Raw genomic sequence first — 8,037 nt, forward strand, 5'->3', positions numbered from 1 at the left:
TTATATATACACATGCAAATATATATTTCTTCGTCTTATACACTTATAATTATACAATACAAATATTCATCTGCACAGTTCTCTTTTGTCTTTCTCTATTTCTCGTTTTATACAAACACAGATTATACAAAATACAATGTACAATTTATGTTTGTATAAAGTGAGAGAGAGAGAGAGAGAGAGAGAGAGAGAGATTTGATATACAAACATTCTATTTCGATTCAATTGTATACAAATTCAAATTTTTACAGAGATATACAAACACATAAAATTGAATTGAGAGGCGGTCAACGATTTATACAAACAAGAGGCTGCCAACAATATATACAAATGATCTGCCAGTGAAATTATACAAATCTGAAGAGGAGCCAGCAAATTATACAATCGCCTCTTTTATATGTATGTATATCGAAATAGCCTAGCCTCTTTTGTATATATGTATAGCGAAAATAGTCATGGTATATTTGCTATGGAGCACAATTATGCAAACTGTAATTATATCATACTAATATGAATTTTGTATTTACTATATGTGAAGTTGCTCTTTAAAAAAAAAGAAATTTTTAGCCTGATTTGAATAAATCTGTTGATTTGTGTGGCTTAAGCAATATGAGTAGGGTCAATTTGTGGGCCAAACAAGAAATAACAATAAAAGGGGAAATTTAATATAAGACAAACAAATTTAATGAAATAACCCTCTATAGGTATAATTTATGTAATTATATTTCATGTATAGAGGTATAGTTTATGTAATTGTATTTCATGTGTATATTTTAGCTTGCTATGAAACATTTGATTTGTATATTACGTTTTTTGTCTATAATTTATACAATATTTATTTTTAATAAATTGATACATGAGCGCTAAAGCGCTAAATAAGGTAACGAAAAATTTACATAATCCCATGATTCAAGCTAATCATTTAAAATCAAATACTTTTTTCTAAAAAGAGTTCTATAACGATACAAACACTATAACAACTTGTTTCCTCGTGCCACTTAAGCAATATTAAACGAATTCTCTTGGTTCATCATATTCTTGTATATTCAACAACATTTCTATCAAGGAAACTTCATGTTTTGAAAGGCAAAAAGGAATACGATTGATTTGTATAGTATATAATTGAAATTTTCAAAAACGCAAATATGTATTTTGATTTATACAAATATAGAAAAATTGTATATTAAAAATTTTATTCTAATTGTTGGTTAGAAAAATCGAATGACACAATATGAATTGTATATGTATAGCACTGCATGTGGAGGACATGTTTTGATGGTTGTTTGCAAATAAATCTAACTCCTTATACAAACATGAAGATATAAAATATATTTCAATATGTAAATTAAATATTTATACAAATTAATTACTATGTACAATTATATGCTTTACAAATATAAAGTATTTGTATATTTGTATTTGTATATAACTATAAACACCATATGTATATGAATATAGTACCTAAATATACAGATATATATATATATATATACCTCAAACAGTTTTGTATATAACTATCAAAATATGCAAATCGCTATATACAAACTTATATCATATAATTCCTAATATTTCTCCAAATTTGTAAATATATGTGTATATATATATATATATATATATATTGTACCTGAATATACAAAAATATATATATATACCTCAAGCAATTTTGTATATAACTATCAAAATATACAAACCACTATATACAAAATTATTTTATACAATCAAGATCTTACAATGAATCAGAGACAATCTCGCCAAATGTTCTTGATTGATTACAATTAGACTCACTGTATTTGAATTTCTTCTTGTTTCCTCCTTTAACAATTTTAATGTTGCTTCATTGGCATTGTTGATAACTTTTTGAGTGCAATTTAGTCATGTTCTTTTTGGATCTCAACTCTTCAGTATAATTTTTCTCTAGAATTTTTTTTTTGATTTTGCAATATACCCTGCATTAACTCCAAAATTCTGTGTTAAATCGAGAGAAAACAAAGGTCAACATCAGAAATTTTATGCAACGATATACCTTTCGTAATGCTCTTAAGGGGTTCCACCTTCCATTTGTTTTTGAATAGTTGGAAATCTAATTACTGGTGGTAGAGTTTAGAGAAAAAATTGGCAAAATAAATAAGAAGCATAATACATATTCAAAAGAAAAAAACTAAAGAAACAAAAAGATTGAGAAGAGATTTAGACGGTTACCTGTAAGATTGAAAATCAATTAAATTTATATTAGACAAATAAGAGCCTTTATACATGATATTAAATTAAATATTTAAGATTTATATTTTCTCTTGAAAATATATTAATAAATAAACATATGATTTTGACTAATATTATAAAAAATAATTTGATTCATATTTTTCAATTTTGTGAATCACAAAAACAAAAAGTACATAATTTCTATGAACATAATGAAATGCATGTTTGACAAAAAGATTAATATTATAAATATAATATCACAAAATTATAAAACATTTGTCAAAAAGATAGTCTATAAAGTCTAACTTAAAAGAAATAGCTTGAAATGTAAATTATCGAGTCAATACTCCTAAAACAAATGAAATTGAAAATAAAACAAAAGTTCAAAACTCAAAACAAAAAAATTTAACATAATACTCTTATGCTAAATTTCAACATAAAATACATAAATATGATTTTTTTAAAAAAAAACGTAAGTCCACAACTTTATTCAACAATGAATTCTACTTTAGTTTAAAAATTATAATACTAACAAAATTATACTAATGATTTTTTAAAAGATATGAAAAATCGCATATAATCACATGAAGTAAAGGTTTAGAATAAGAAGAAAATGAAATGTTAATGATATAAAAAATACTTTAAAAACTATTTAAAATAATAAAAATAAAAAACAATTAAAAAATACATTGAAACGAAAAAACTTAAAACAAAAATAAAAGGAAGAAATTATTTACCAACAATTCACAGTCTCCTCGTGTGAATTGGAGAGTATAATACACTGTGCCAATTACACCCAATTACATGCTAACCAGGTAAATACATGTCCAACCAAACAAGACAAATAGTGTAATTATACCAATTACACCAAATTTAATTACCATGATGATTTTCTAAATTAGCAGGCAATTACATGCCCAACCAAACAAGATAGATAGTGTAATTACACTAATTACACCAAATTCAATTATCATAGTGACTTTCTAAATATGCTCTTCTCTCGTTGTCTATATTTACTTGTTTCAATATATTAAAATTACTTATCCAACTTGTTCAGTTTGAAAAATCAAGAGATAAATTATCATTTTGTATCTAGTTTACTCTTGCCATTAATTTACCACTTATCTTCTACTCCCTTCAATAAGTCTTATCACTTTTAAATTTAGATCTAACATCCAAGTCATGCACGACATACCAATGGTTCGCATGAAAAATCACGAATGAGCCATTACTATAATAGAGAGTTGAAAAAAGCAATAGGAATTAAATCGGACTAAGGGCGCACGATATAGTTCCAAGAACAGGAGAATTTTTCTAAAAGTCACTGTAGCCTCTCGAAGATAAGTACAGATGTCTCTGTACCGACCGTCAAGACTCTACCTACACTTGACTTGTATACACGTGCAACCTATGAACCTGGGACTTTATTAGCATTTGTCGCGACCTATCTATATATATATATATATACGCGATGACACTTGCCTAATCCCACCAAGATAAGTCAGCTTAAAACCCAACTAATATGGTGAATGCAAACTAAAATAAGAAAAAGAGTCTAACTCCATCTAATAATGCAGAAATCATAATCAACTCAAAATAAAACCTCAAAATCTGGTAGTAACATGTACAAGCCTCTAAAGTATTACAATTGATTCGAAAGAAAGACACAAGTTTCTAATGACATCATTTTTAGAATAGAACAAAATCATAAATATGAGTGAAAAGGCCTGTTGAGATGACAATCAACTACCTCACAAATCTCCATAGAAAGCCTCAGACAAGAAGATAATAGAGACGCGCTCATAACCTACACAAATATAGAAGAAAATGTGAGTACCAAATCACACTGTACTTAGCAAACAAACTTTTAAACATAAGTTAAGAATATAGAGTACAAATACTCCTACCACCCCAACCGAACCTCCACATCTAAAACTTGCATTAAACCATCTCAACTTAGCAGTTCACAATTTCATAGTACAAAACTGAATTACAACGTTCCAACAATTACAGATCAACAACACACAATATCAAGTTTATCAATCACAAGTTCCACTAAAAGGCATTCACAAGTTCACAAATGATAAAGATATGCAATGCAATGCCATCTATGGTGCTGCATGTCCGACCTAGTGATACACACCTACTATTTTTCAGTATGGGACCCATAGGGGGACATATTTGTCCATACATCCATTGCGACGTGTGACACGACCCTCGCTATTAAACTTTGTTGCGGTTTGTGATATGTCAATAATAGAATCTGTTGTGGCGTTCGACACCCCCCCGAATAATAATACCCGTCATGACGCGCGAACATCCCTCGTAATGGTACATCACTTTAATTTATTATTATTCCTCAATTCACATAATATTTGTTACAACTATATCTCAAAACCAATGAAAATAACATGTTCACATAAATGATGAAGAGATGACCATTTCCATAACAATGCTAATTTACAACAATACAATCATGATACAACATTAACAATGAATCAATAAGACTTTCAAATCATTCTTTACACATCATACACTAATAATTAATCACATTGCCTTTCTCTTGCTTCATATTAGCCCATATCAAATATTTACACTCGTCTGACTCTATATATTTACTTGTAAGCTACCCACAATCAATTAGCCTAGTCCCCTTTACAATCATACACATATTCAATTTATCAAACCCCACATACTCTCACAGTACTATAATGAAGACACTATAATTAATACTAACAAACATCATAACCACATTAACCACTTACCTTACTCTCAAACTGTCCTTGGTATAAAAGTCTTCTTATCAATAACATTGTCGCCCTCCAAAAATTTCAAACTACGGCTATTTTTATTTCCATTTAAGCGTTTCAGGACATAGATGGGTCTCACACCAAGCTGATTGCACTAATTTCAATTTTGATAGTACTTTATGTCAAGATAAAGCTATTAAATACACCGAAAGTCAATTCCGCTCAAACCTTCACACACCATTCAGCTACCATTTAAACAATTACATACTCATACCAACACTTATAGAAATTCTTGGTCATTCAAATAATTGTGTATACTATAAGATCATAACCTCTATCACCATCAAATTTCTATATAACACTTCATAATAGTCGATGTAATCCCATTAATACAATAGTTTCAACCCCCCTCAAAATTCTCAATAATTATGTAGAATTGTAGGTCCATACTGTTGCGTATCCATAAGTTACCTATCATAATTTGAACAATCCAAACCAACATAAAAATACAACATCTTCCACCAATCACTTTATTCACCTAAACCAAACTCAATCTTCATCCAAATTGTTAATAATCTCTTAGTAAGTCTATGTCGAAGCTGTTCAGGAAACCCTCTATTGCCTTCACAAAAGATACCCATTAGGACTTCCTTTAATCATCAACTTATAATATCAATATCAATCCTCTTCTTTTGTCTTATATTAAATCACTGATATCTAATTAAATCATCGAAATACACTTCACAAGTTGAACACATTAATACCTTACCAAGATCCATCAATATAGTTTTTCTTATTAACAAGTTTCTCAAAATTTTTATGCAATTTTTTAAATATAAATTATTAAAAAATAAAGCAAACAAATTAAATTGGAGGAAAAAAGTAGACAAATGTATATGTACATGTGTAACCACATAAGTGAATCGGGCATGTTGAAGATCAGATGTGTTGTTACCCACACTTATAGTTAAGTAGTAGCAGAAGTAGATTTACCCAATCAACTTAGGGAGATCATATCCATCTATGCTACATACTTCTATTTTTTTAATCTCATCTATCCCACACACTTCCTATTGAAGTTGGTAGAATATTTTAATATAATATTATTATAAATAAAAGTTTCTCTCTCTACGAATTGGTGAATTTAAAAAATAAAATATTACTTATTTTTTAAATGACAAAATAATCTTAAAACAACTTGATTTTTTTTTAAAGATTGATAAAGCTAATTATTTTAAATTGAAGAAGTTGAACAATTAATTAACATTGTGGAGGGTCAAAATTAAGTGTCAATTATCGATATGTTTATTTAAAAAGTAACTAGCCTATGACGAAATAATTATGAAAAAATTATGTAAATACATGTTGACACCCAATTTTGACCCTCCCCGATAGGAATTAATTCATGAGTTTCTTAATTTTCAAACAATTTTGAATAATTAGTTCTATAAAATTAAAATACTTTCCAAAGTCATTTTGAGTAATCTTAGTCGATCTTTTTATTATTATTTATAATTAGTAGTTTTATAGATATAATTGGTATATTTCATAATCATTTAAAAATCATATTAAAAGATTTTAATTTTAGTAAGTATTCTATTAAATTAGTTTGTTTTGGATTATGGTAATTTTTGTTGAATCACTAGTTTGCAATTAGATTAATCATTTTATTTTGTTAAAATTAAGAAGTTGGTGAACTAATTATATTAATTCGTCTCATTTAGTTTTAGTCAAATTGACCAAGTAAATTCAATTTGACTATCTTTTTTTTCTTTCTTCTACTTTTATTTATTATTTTTCAGTTTTTTGCTCCATGTCAATTTGGGTTAAGTTTCTTCAATTCCCAGCCTTTACAACATAAAACCCAGCCCAATAACAACATTTCCCAGCAATCCAATTTCAGAATTAAATCAAGGGAAAATTAGCAAACTAGTCAAAATTAATAACTTAATTAGTAAAAACTTCACTACTTTAAAAATATTAGTAAAAATGTCACAAATGTCATTATTTTGAAAAAGAATATGTATCCTAATTATATTCCTATTTTATCTCTTATTACCTACACATTTTCCAACTAATTATATATATATATATAAATTATTTTACTTACCTTTCCATGTATATCTCATAGATCACTTTTCTCAACTATCCCATTCACGTTTCCCCGTAACTCTCTCTTCCAAATTTATCTTAATGTAAAAAAAAAGAAGTTTTATCTCTTCCATATCTTCCTTTCATATTCTCTTCAAACCTTGAAATCCCTATTTTATCTTCTACCAATATTTATCTTATCTTCTACCGTTTTATTTGTTGATTTTTAATTTTCAAATACTGGATTCACACAAATTTCACTAATGTATTTCATCGTTATCTTTTTTTTTTCCTGATTTTATTGCTTCTAAATCATTCATATTTGGTCAAAGTTGGATAATTCACAATTAGACCTGTAAAACACTCTTCAATGGATTATTCTAAGAGAGTTACTAGAGGTATTCACCTTAATCATCAGATTTCTAGTGATTTTCCATCTTTTAATCTACGTATTACTCAAGAAATAGCGGATGATGAGGATCTGCTTCTAAAATGATGAAGGAGAGACGATCAGAACAAAGTCTTCCTCAAATTCAGATTGAAACCATAATAGCTGATGAAGAGGTATTTAATTATTTTTGCATGTTGAGTTGAAGTTAAAGAACAATTTGTTCAATAATTTGTATTGAATATATTTGTAAATGTCTTATGTAAAATGTGTAATATTTGTTAGTTTGTATTTTGTATTTTCGTTGCTTTTTAATGAATTTTAATTGGATTGTTTGTATTTACTGTGCTGTATTTCTTGGATTTGTGTTGTATGCTATGTAATTTTCGTATTTTTGTTGTATGCTATTTATTAATGAATTCATCTTGGGTGGTTTTGAATTTGTATTGTATTCTATGTAAATACACATTGTAATGCTATTTGAATATTTTCGAAATTAAAGTAAATACATTTTAATTTACGGATACATTTAACATGAATATGATATTTCATATTTTTTATTAATGAATTTTAATTGGATTGTTTGTATTCACCATTGTGTATTTGTTA

Source organism: Solanum pennellii, chromosome 9 (assembly GCF_001406875.1).
Source record: "Solanum pennellii chromosome 9, SPENNV200".
NCBI lineage: Eukaryota > Viridiplantae > Streptophyta > Magnoliopsida > Solanales > Solanaceae > Solanum > Solanum pennellii.